We start from the raw sequence: 13131 nt of genomic DNA on the forward strand, positions 1-13131 counted from the left end.
AAACAATACATTTTGGGAAAATCTTCAGCACGTGTAAAGCACCATTCCAAACCATATTACTGAATTGTCTATTAATAAATTGAAGAATTATGTAAAGCGGAAACTTATTTCTAAAGCTTATTATACCACACAAGACTACATGAATGATAAAACAACGTGGGATTAATTCTGTGCCTCCAGTGTAAAAGGGTTAAACTCAAAAAATGTAATTTTTCAGTATGGCCAAAAAACGTGTTTTCGCTGCATTCTTTCTAAAAAAGTTAGGTTTTTGTTTTTAGTTTAGATAGTTGAAGAAATGAATTATATTTTGACATTTAAATTAACCTGACTTATGTGAAAGTAACAGAAATATCGGCTTTGAAAAAAAACTTATATCCCTTTTCACAAAAATGATGAATGTGTGAAAGGGTTAAACGGCACTTTCTCTAGTGTTGTTAAAATCTTTTTGAACTTTTGTATTGTGTAAAGAAACCATTTTGTGAACTATATATTGCATTTTTTTTAAATTATGGTAAAAAAAAAACAAACCAAAATAATAATATCGAAGAATGTGAAAAAACGCTTAATTAAGGTGTATATCTGGAGCATTGCTTTATATGCGTGTGAGACGTGGACACTGACACAACGGGACAGAGGGCGATTGGAGGCCTTTGAAATGTGGTGTTGGCGGAGGATGCTAAGGATTAGCTGGACAGAAAGGAAGACTAACGAAGAGGTACTGAGCATGGCAGGAGAGAAGAGATGCCTGTTAGACACAATAGCTAACAGAAGGGGCAAGATGGTTGGCCACCTGATACGGCACGACAGATTCTTTTTAAACATCCTGGAGGGCAAGATTAAGGGTAAAAGACGCAGAGGAAGGCCTAGGATCACATATCTCAGCCAAATAAAAGATAGAGTTTCTGTCGTGTCGTACGAGGGAGTTAAAAGGCTGGCCCAGAAAAGAGAAGAGTGGCGATTACTCCACCGACAAGAGCATAGCTCTTAAATATTGATGATGAGGTAATTACAGAGTGACTTGATTTCTTTAATTCTCTGCTGAAATTGCTAATGGTTCAGTAGAACAGGGCAGGTCCCGTAGACAACATGCCAATCGCTAACGCTCCGTAGCGAACGATACGCAACGCTGTCACTGTCGCACTAATAAGGAAGAGTGATAGAGAGACAAAAAACATTTCGCTGTCGAAGTCATAGAGATTGACACCTTGGCTAGGCTAGCTGTTGCACTTGTTGGTTTTTGTTCCCCATCTTCGTTTTTTTTCTCCAATTATTTCATAATCAATCTTCCAGATGTCATTTCTTCTACAGGACTTTCTTTTTGATATATATTTGAATTCGCTCACCTTAATAAACAACAAGTTTTCCTTTTTTTTGTTTACGTTTCTCGCAGTATACTTTATTTCACATTGACCAACAAAAAAAAATTATATGGAAAGGAATCTAAGTGAACATTAACCATAATCATTAACTCAATTTAGGGAAACTAGATGGTGAAAAACGGTCAAAGTATATTATTTTATACCCCTTTACAGTTTACACATCATGACCTCGTTTAAATTGTTTGTGAATAATGAAGAAACATAAGTTTTACCGTTATTCACGAACTAAACCCGGTAGTCGAAATAGATCTAAGTGAATTTTGATTTCTTTACACCGAATGTTTCTTGAAATTGTAGTTTATTTACTAAGATTAAACTTTACTTTAACCATCGTTCGCAACACGATTCTTAAAATTCATTTTTTTAAACGAGATAAATATAAAAATAAATCGTTTTGAACATAATCGTTTAGATTTTTGACAAACTTTAACCCTTTTGCATAATCGATATCTCAGAAACTAGAAGTCGTAGGGCAGTGGGTGTCAGCACAAAAGATGTAGTTTCGTGAAATAAACCTTTTAGTAGCAAAATTTGTAATTTGGATAAACTCGAGTTAAACCCTTTTACACTGGAGGCACAGAATTGTTATTCGAAATGATTATTTATTTATTAGGTATATTTGATTAATGATGAGGAAATTGATATTACGATGTATGATGGGTGTTTAGATTTTATTCTAGACACATCCTAGACTAGTATTTTTTATAAAATTTTTTTCTTCATGTTTGACGATCCTTTTGTGAAATTCTTAATTTTGTGTTAAATTTTATTTGTATAATAATCCAATATTATTATGGAAAAATAACATCAATAAATTGCTCTTATAATTAGCTTAAGATAATATATATGTTACGATTCATAAGTGCTTGTTGCTAGGCCTACATGAATAAAGTATATTTTGAACTTTGAACTTTGCACGTTTGTTACACAATATCCAGATTCAGAAATGCCTCGAAACAAAGCAGGTGAAATTCCATTGGAAAGTTGTTGGAATTTTTAATTTCGGAATTCGTGGCTCGGTAGCGAGCGAGGTTAGAGTCTACTGCCATCGAGATATTTGCAGCGTCACTAGTTTAATACTGGTATGGGCGATCTTGGGAATCAGCGACTTATAGGGTTAACGTAAGACTGACGATATAAATTTTATAACTTTTCAAATACATCGCCTCCGATTGCAGCTGAGTTTAGAATCGGTAACCGAGAACCGATTTCATATTATGAGCATTGACGACTTGTGTTTATGCACTCTCTAGCGGTTTGCGTCACTGACTATGGGTATAAACCTTTTAGGATATCAAGCTGTGGTTGCCTTCTACTGCTAAGTGTCAAGTACAAATACTATCTAAATAGAAAAAAAATAGGCAGGGGTAGCAAAAAGCGGCCTTATCTCTTAATAGGATAATAAATAAATATAAAATAAAATAAAAAGCCTTTTATTTCGTTGCAGATTACAAAAATAAGAAAAAAGAAACAAAATTAAATTAAATGCTAATATGTTAGTAGAGAGGGAAGACATCAAAAAGTTTGGCCGTTAAATTAAGATTGATGAAAAGTTTTATTCAGCGTTAAGATAAAATAGAGTTATTGATTAGACATTTTGAAAAGGTGTGAACGGCTGCAGCGGTTTAAGCGTGAAGAGAGGTAACAGACACACAGTCAGTTACAATACAATACTTTTTATTGCACACCACCTCACACAGAGTTAACAATACATGTACAGAATCAAATATACACAATTGGATAGAAGTAACTACAGGCGGTCTCATCGCTTAAGAGCGCGTGATCTCTTCCAGACAACCTTTGGTTAGTGGAGACAATAAAATTAAAATAAGTAGGTATGCATTAGGTGGCGCGTATTCTAATTTATAATAGTTACTTTCACATAAAATAAGAATTAAGAATGCATACAGTTTTGTAATTCTTAATAATAACATCACACCTACTAAACGCATAAAATTAATAACAGTTGCGGTAACCCTAGATGCCAATAGGTAGTTTATTTATATGTAAAATATAAATAACGTTCCCGGAGCTGACAGTTCAGTGCATCCAACGCTACCTGGACTGGATTTACTGCGGGCGCGGATTATTCCTTGCCGACACAGGCTTGTCGTAGCTAAATTACAATACACTACTAGACCTGTACTCACGACTTACCAGATGGGTACATGGAGACGGTTGTGTAAATCTGGGAACTTAGCGTGTATTCTGTCTTCGCATAAGCGGGACTAGCGGGAGTTAGATTATAGCGGGATTATAGGCTGACCTCGAATTTTAATTTAAAGAACTCTATTCTGTTTCACAAGGTCCTACTATTAAATACTTCTGAATGTTACATACATATCTATCATAATATGTGTTGTACATGTCGTAGTCAGATTGTATAATCCGCCGTATTACATTACGGCTAGCCGTTTTACAAAACAGGGGCGTTTTGAAATGCGGCGGTTCGACGATTAGCCGGATTGTCATTGCGATACGTTCTTCAATATGGCGGCCTACGTTTAGCCGCATCGTATCTACTATTTAGATTGTAGAGTGACCAGTTCTTTCGGTCGCCTACGTAACCGGAGTTTGACAATGTTTGCAATTTAATTTATTTTTACCATGGTCCCACCGCACTACATGTGTTTCTTTTCCAAAAAATTTCCTTCACAACTTAAACAGACGGAGCCCCGCAAGCGGGGCTCCTATTTCTGGGTGGTTTGCCCTTCGGGCATCTGAAGCTACCTAACGAACCTAACCTACTTACCTACCTACGTTTTTTTCCCCAAAGTGTAATGTTTTCACGGACGTCTCACTAAATCAATAGGTAGGTAGGTTAGGTTCGTTAGGTAGCTTCAGATGCCCGAAGGGCAAACCGCTCAGAAATAGTAAGTTGCGAAGGAAATATTTTTTGAAAAGAAATAGTCCGACGAACTCCAGATTTGATGGACACCCCAGTGTTTTTCATAGTTTGTTGTTGTTATGTCAGGCAGCGCCACGAGTGTTAAAAATGGGAATTAAAAACTGTCAATGCGGCGGCTAATGACTCGCTGTATTACATTACGGCTAGCCGTGTTGAAGAACGTATGGCGCCGAATACATTCCGGCGGATTTTCATTCAGCCGCATTCAATCCGGCTAATAGTCGAACCGCCGCATTTCAAAATGCCCCTGTTTTGTAAAACGGCTAGCCGTAATGTAATACGGCGGATTATACGATCCGACTGAGACATACACACATAATAAAGGGAGTGGAAAGGGTATCTACGCGCGATATATACTTAGGTACGTATAAAAAACAAATAAACGCTACTGAAAATAGGTAAGTGTAGTGATAAATTGCTGTATTATACCGGTGACGGTAAATTTAATTTCTGCTGACAAAGGACTGAAGATAAGACCCACATAAGACTGAGGAGCTAATAAAAACGTCCGGAAATCCAGGCTAGGAATTCCTGGCTACTTTTCAGCTCGTAGGGGACAGGAATGCGATGCAAGCGTGGCTAGTTTGGTACGGGACGCATATATTCTAACGTAAGTGTGAATAAAACAGTATATGTACCATCTACGAAGTCACGATTGATTTATTATCCTTACGCGCCCCCTAGCGCGTTTCTACTTGGCCCCCTGGATAAGTATAAGAGAATGCTTTAAGGCATTACGTCCGCTATTTGAATTTCTTTGTCACGTGTAGGGTTACCAGATACAAATTTAAAATTTCCTGATAAAATTCCTGATTTCCGAATATTTTTCCTGACATTCATATTTTTCACGACGACGGAAAGCCGTTAGCGATAGCCGCGCGCGTCATGTATGTATATGTATGCTTGATTAAATATTTATAATTTAAGTAAATAAAAAGGTACTTTATAATGAAGTCTATCAATTCAAAAATTCCTGACATTTTCGTGTTCCGTCCCCATTCCTGACAAAAGGCCAAAATTCCTGACATGTCAGGAAAATTCCTGTCATCTGGTAGTCACGTGCAATATAGAGTAAAATTAGAAGATTACTATACATATTAGTCTTGTATGTAAATGTGTAAAAGTAAGTAGGTACTCCACAGTTCATGACAGTATTGGCGTAATTTAATATGTTATCATGTTTTACTTTTCTAAGTGCGACTCCAGTTGTTTATAGAAATAGCGATAGTGGGTTTTTTGACCACAGGCATTAAATTAACTAATGTGTTTGATCAAAGACTGCCTGTGTCTCATAACGAAACGGATCATTCAGACAGTGTGCTTAATAAATTGGTCTAGAGCTTGAAACCCGAGATTGTAACGAATTAGCCAATTTTAGAGTCTTTAGCCAATTATTAGCATATCCGGTACTCTAGTGCCCGCAGCTCTAATATTAACTAAAGGTTGTTGACGTGATGGGATTGCCACTTGTTCCTTCGTAAGGATATCATCATTATTTCAATTAAATAGTATTAGATAAATTCGATGGTGCTTGACTTCCTGATAAGAGGTGTCATTTATATTGAAAAACATTACTTTTCTTTTAGTAAGGCTGAAAGATATCTATCCACTCAAACAAAACTATGAAAAATACACTTCCCAACCAAACGCGTAGCTAATATGTAAAGTGAATTGACCGCAAACGCGAGGAAAATAAACGAGCCCGGTCGGTTGATGCGGACGCGAATATCGAAAAAATAAACCGGAACTTCTGCAGACCCATTACTGGAGCTTTATGCAAGCGACGGTTAACTATCTTTTTTAAAATTCGTTTACGTAAAACTGCAACGTGAAACAAAAGTGGAATCTATCGACTATGTATCGGTCGATTATTTTTGATGTACTGATTGATAAATCGATACTTTGGTATCCCAAAGTAGGTACAAAAATATGTTCTTACAAATATCTCATTTATCATCCTCTCTCTTAAAGATATGGGCTTGTCCCTAAAAAGATTGTGAATTAGTTTTATAATGCCATCACTATGATTTTTTGAAGTGAAAACTTCTTTAGCGGCGCTGGGCACTTTTTGAGGTAGGGAAAAAATGATAAACTCGAGACAGCGTAAGGCGCTCACGTGACCATAAGGGGCGTAGGGCGATCACGTGACCGTAAGGGGCGTAAGGTTTAGATGGCCACTCATAATTTAGATGGCATTTAAATCAATAAAGAAAAACTCAATGTTATTTGACATTTATGTTGCGGACTCCTTTTCAAGACTCTTTACCTATGTTCAAATAATTTGACGTTGTCATGGCAGTAATGTAAATAGACATGTCAATGAAAAAGTGTGATCTTATTTGAGAATGATAATAATATATAATAAATAAATAGAATACCTCCGCTAAACGTGTGTATCGTGTTACCGGGCGTCGGTAACATAGTCAGGTGAGTTTTCACTTCTATCGGCACTCCCGGAGTGCAACCGTTGTTTTTTTTAATAATTTAAGTGTTTGCGAAATAAAGTACACATTTTAATAATTTACAATAAGTTAAGATGAAGAAGTAAGCGCTCGATATGTCGTAGTATAGCCGGCCAAGTTGTGATGGAGTCTAATTTGCATATAATTGGAGAGCGGTGCCATTCATTCCAGTTTGGATAAATTCATTTTGTTCGGCGGTGCTCCTTAAACTGTCGTAATTTTGGCGAGTCGAGGAATTGAGTGCGCCCTCTGGCTCGAGATGTTTTCGGGGAAATATGAAATGAACTTTCAGATATTGCATGTGCTCTAATAAGAGGGTTAAAAACAAAACGAGTCAGCTTTTATCATATTGATCTACACACTTATTAGAATATACATATTTACTATATCAAATCAGTAAAACATTGTTTATTGACTCAAAAACTAATATACATAAAAATTAAATTAACACTAACATTAATAATTATGAATAATTTTTTAGTTAGGATATCCACAACGCAGGCTTCGTCAGGTGGCCACAAATACAAATCCGCAACATGCTTCGTCCCAACCAAACCAATGATGAATTGATGATATCCGCAAAAACAAAACTCATGTAATGAAGTTTCATACAGCGCGACATGTTTGGAATGTGTCGGGCATTTGGGCTTTCGATTAAAATTGACCCATTATATCAAGGAAATTGCAGCAGTAATGTCTCAACAGTCATGCAGCTGAAGTTGACACCCGAATGTCACCTTTATTTTCAAGTGTTATCCGCGCACTTACTGTCAAGTTTTATTTTTAATTTAATGTCAGTATGAATAACGACAGTTTAATTAAATGTACCAAAATAATTAGGATAGGGATGTTCAATGTTGAAACTTTTACTTATACATATAATTTAATCTAACATAATTCATCGATAGTTGGATACTAAATAAGCAATCTATCATTATAAAGAAAAAAATAGAAACTGAATTCGCTTCGTCTCTCGTCTACCAACAGTATAGGTATCAAGGCAATGGCATAGAATTTAAAACGGATTAAACGAAAGTCTCACTCAAATTAACTACTGCACTGAACTGTGCTGTTTTATTTTTCAAAAATAATCCTTTTTCCTAATGAAGGACGAATTCATTTTCCCGCAAAGCGTACGTTCTTTGACGACCGTTGAAATCTTATAAGGGGTTCAGAGCAGTCTGGATTCTAGTTTAACTCTTCTTGTTTCCACGACTTTGCATTTGAGAGCTGTTTAACCAGGTTTTCCTCAATGAGATTACGTAATAGACTTCCCATTCAAAAAATAAGGAAAGAGAGAGGAGAAAAGAGTTTTATATTAACTACTGTCCAGGACCGGTCCTACCGCGTGAGGCGACAGAGGGGAAAGAAGGGCGCGGGGGACGGCACCGCGCCAGAGCCTATACAACCACGATCACGAGCGCGCGCGCGCATCCCTCCAAGTTAAATCGAATAGTTTAAGTTCAGCATGTAATTTTCCGAAATTAAATATTTTATCAAGAATCTGCATCTTTCCATCACCAACAAAAGTGGCGACCGAGACTACGACACATAAGAAATGAAGAAGGAAACTACATGTTAAACTAGAACCCGTTATTTAACGGACGTAATTTAAACTTCGCCATACGATGCATCGATGAGCTGAGTTGGACATTATGCAACATGAGTGAATAGTGGTACCTACATCGCGGCGAGTCAGCGTTATTGCAGATGAGTAGCCCAATCCTTTCTTTTATTTCCTAAATATTCCCTCTTCAAATTTGTGTGATCGGCGAGTTTGATTACGAGTGTGTAACACTAATATTCTTTGTGCACTAAGTGTCGTGTTAATCTAGAAGTTAATTTCTTTATTGCATGTACACCACGGTGCTTATATTTTTTACGTGGTTTAGCTCTTAATATTCGTAAGCAATTACATTATTTCCGCTTCGCTAGCCTTTATTTAAAAGTGTTTACTTAAAATCAAGCACTTCTTAACGCTACGAGGGTAAATAAATGCTTAAATACCTTAATTTTATAGCTAAACGCTTAATTTTCACGTAAATATATACAACATAAATATAAGCGCAGCGTTTTTTCGTGACATTAAAAATATAATTTATCGTTCTTTGTTTGCAAAAAGGCTTCTCAAATTCGTAATTTACATTTTATTTTAAAATAACTGTATTTCTAAAAGTAAACTATCTTTATGCCCTATAAGTTGCTCGATACTTTATTTCTTCGCTTAAAAGTAAAATCAATCGTAAACATAATTGTAATAAAACCATTTTGCTAATTATTTTCGCCGAACATTCCAGGCGGATCGCTTACGTAACCGGCAAGTGGCCGTTGCTACCTGCATTGTCATCGTGCACTGTGAATCGCACGGCGCGGCACCGTGTCTCAGCGTGTCGAGTCGCTCGCGTTATCAGAGCGCACCTCACACGGCACTGTGTCTCACCGTGTCTACACGGCGCGCGGCTGCTACTTCATTTTAACTGGTTTGATGCACATTTTACTTTGCTTAACTCATTGATTACGTTACGTTTTTAGCCTTAAAAATGGTTGACACTCCTGGCGTTGATCCTGATGGAAAGAAATTGAAAGAGTTAACTAAGTTACGGGGCACTATTAAGGGTCGTTTAACACGATTTAGAGATTATGTTTCTGTCTTGAATGCATGTAAACAAGAGGAAACAAGTGAGTTAAAACTTAAAGAATTGAAATTTCGTTTAGAACGAATTGAAAACTTGTTGTTTGAGTTTAATGAAGTTCAGTCTCAAATTGAAATGTTTTCGTCTGAGGAAGACGACAGTGAGGTAGATAATTTTGAAAGCGGGTTTTATAGCACGTTATCTTTAGCTCAGCATATACTAGACACGCGTCTTAAGGTTCATGAAGATAAGGAAGGGAGCCTTCACTCTGCTCGCTCGGCATGTTCAAATACGTGTAGTCATCATCATAACTCAAATATCAAACTACCCACTATAAAATTACCTACTTATGACGGAAATTATTTGAAATGGCTCGAATTTAGAGACACTTTTGAGTCGTTAATTCACTCCAATGATTCCATATCGGACATAAATAAATTCCATTACTTGAGGTCATCATTGGAGGGAGGTGCGGCTTTAATAATCAAATCATTAGAGTTTAGCTCAAAAAATTATACTGTTGCGTGGGATTTAGTACGTGAACGATATGATAACAAAAAGGTTCTTATCAATAACCACTTAAAAGCGTTATTTGAAATAGAATGCATCTCAAGTGAGTCTCACAAAGCAATACGGTTCATGATAGACTATGTGTCTAAAAACTTAAGAGCGCTTGATACTTTAGAGCAGCCCACTGACAAATGGGATGTTCTCATCATATACTTAGTGTCTACGAAATTAGACGCAACTACCTTCACTAAATGGGAAGAGCATAAAAATACGTTCAAGGACTTACCAGCTTTATCCGATTTTATGCAGTTTTTGCGTAATCGTGCTGATATTCTTGAGACAATGGCGATCAGCAGAAGCAACCAACGCGATAGTAAACCTAATTTCTTTAAAAATAATCAGAAACCTGAACCTAAAAATAAAGAATACCCTCATAATAAAACATTAAAAAGTTTTGTTGCCTCTGCTAGCGCCAAACCGACATTTTCGTGTCCATTCTGTAATCAGCAGCATCGGATTATAGATTGTCCTTCTTTCAAGCAGCTGTCACCTGAAAAAAGACGTGATGAAGTTTCTAAATTAAAACTTTGCTCCAATTGTCTGCGTAGGGGTCACGCAACTAATGAATGTCGGATCCTAGGTACATGTAAGATCTGCAAAAGCAAACATAATACATTATTGCATGTAGATAGTCCTACACCTGGAACAAGTCCTACCTTAAATCATTGTAGCTACGTACCTGTGTCCCTGCCGGCCTGTTCTTCGGGTGAAGTTGTCCTTGGCACCGCCATAATCAAAGTCATAAATCCTAAAAATAATACTACTTACCTTGCACGTGCGTTCCTCGACGGGGGTAGTCAACCATGCTTCATCACGACAAACCTGAAAGAAAAACTCGGATACGTTAGTAATGGTACGAATACAACATGTGTCTTCGGCTTAATGAAAAAGCAAACTCCCATATATGACAGTTGCGAAGTGACGATACAATCGTGTGTAAATGATTTCGGTACACGCCTTAAGTGTCTAGTGGTCCCTGACATCACAGGGACACTCCCTAATTCCCCAATAAATGTAACAGAACTTAACTTACCTGATAATATTCAACTGGCGGATCCTAAATTCTTCCACCCTTCAAATATTGATATCCTAATAGGTGCAGAGTTGTTCTATGATCTCTTGTGTTACAACAAAATAGAGTTAGGCCCAGAAAAGCCGTTGCTTGTCGAAACCAGGTTAGGTTGGATGGTGGCAGGTCGTCGTTACATCACCAATCTGCAACCAAAGCGTCAAGTATACTGTAACTTCACAAAAGAGATCAGTGATCAACTGGCAAAGTTTTGGAGCCTTGAAGAAGTTCCAACCTCAAAACCAACTTTGTCAGCTGATGACGAGTTCTGTGAACGCCACTTTACTGCAACCACGAAGCGCCTTGACGATGGTAGGTTTTCAGTACTCATGCCCTTTAAAGAGACTCCAGAGGTAGCTCTTGGTGACTCTTACAGCATGGCTGAAAAGCGCTTCTACAGCCTTGAGAAAAAACTTAATAAAGATCCTCACTTTAAAAATGAGTATTGCAAATCTATTCGTGAATACGAGGATCTAGGCCACTTAACTGAGATCAGCAGGCCTCAATTCGGGTACTTTATGCCCCACCACGCTGTAATTCGTGAGCGTAGCGAAACTACGCGCTTACGCGTTGTTTTTGACTCGTCAGCGAAATCATCTTCAAACAAGTCACTTAATAACATTCAGCACGTTGGCCCCGTAGTCCAGGATGAGCTGTTTAACATCCTCCTTCGGTACCGCCAGCATAAGTACGTGTTGTCTGGAGACATTCAAAAGATGTATAGACAAATCATGGTAGATGAGTCACAAAGACACCTCCAGCTTATTTTATGGAGAGAGCAGGATAGCATGCCTCTTAAAACTCTGCAGCTGAACACAGTAACATACGGTACTGCATGTGCACCTTACTTAAGCACCCGGTGCCTGGTTCAGTTAGCAATGGAATGTTCTGATCCTGTCGTGTCTAAGGTGATCAAAAACGACTTTTACGTCGACGACCTCTTGACAGGTGCCGCGACGGAGGGCGAACTAGCTCACATCCTAAAGACGGTTACCAAGGTCCTTAACTCTGCCGGTTTCCCCATACACAAATTTAAGACAAATTGTCCGCAAATATTTCAGGAAGCCACAGAATCTGACTCTCTTAACTTGTCAAAAGAGTCAAGTGTACTGGGAGTATTGTGGGCACCTAGTACTGATACTCTCAGATTTGAAATAAACATAAACAAAAATGAACATAAAGTCACCAAACGCATGATTCTATCGAATACATGCAAGATCTTCGATCCTTTAGGTTTGCTAAGCCCGTGCACAATAACACTTAAAATTCTGTTACAGAAGCTTTGGGAACTTAAATTAGAGTGGGATGCAGACGTTCCAAAGAACATAAAAAAGACGTGGGACAGGATCATTAAAAACTTAGACGTATTGCTTGCACTTTCAATCCCCAGGTTTGTTCTGTGCGCTTCTCCTGTCTCCACAGATCTTCATTGTTTCGTGGATGCCTCACAAGACGCGTACGCTGCTTGTGTGTATCTACGCTCAACTGACGATGAAGGCAACGTAAGCATCCACCTATTATGCGCCAAAACGCGCGTTGCTCCCTTGAAACCTGTTACGATTCCCAGGCTCGAATTATGTGCGGCTCTTTTAGGAGCGCGGCTTGCAACAAAGATTTGTGAAGCTTTGCGGTGCAAAGTTGACTCTAAAACGTTTTGGTCTGACTCTTCAATAACCATAGGATGGATTAAAACTCAGCCGAAACTCTTAAAGAGTTTCGTTTGCAACAGAGTCAATGAAATCCATGAATTGACAGAACGCGAATCATGGAGACATGTACCGACTGACTTGAATCCAGCGGACATGGCTTCTCGAGGCGTTGAACCCAGCGCGCTTGCTGATTCTGCGCTATGGTGGAACGGTCCTAAGTTTCTGTCAAACCCTGAATCTGAATGGCCTCAGCAGCTAACTGGGCATTCAGAAACTCAATTGCCTGAAATTAAAGTCCATCATGTCCGAAACGATAATCCAAAATTCGTGAAATTCGAAAATTTCTCGAATCCTTTACGCCTTCAACGAGCATTCGCATATGTATTTAGGTTCATAAATAACTGCAGAAATCATAAAAACAAAACGGTGGGTTCTCTTAATGAAACTGAACTTCATCAATC

This window comes from Cydia amplana, chromosome 8 (assembly GCF_948474715.1).
Source record: "Cydia amplana chromosome 8, ilCydAmpl1.1, whole genome shotgun sequence".
NCBI lineage: Eukaryota > Metazoa > Arthropoda > Insecta > Lepidoptera > Tortricidae > Cydia > Cydia amplana.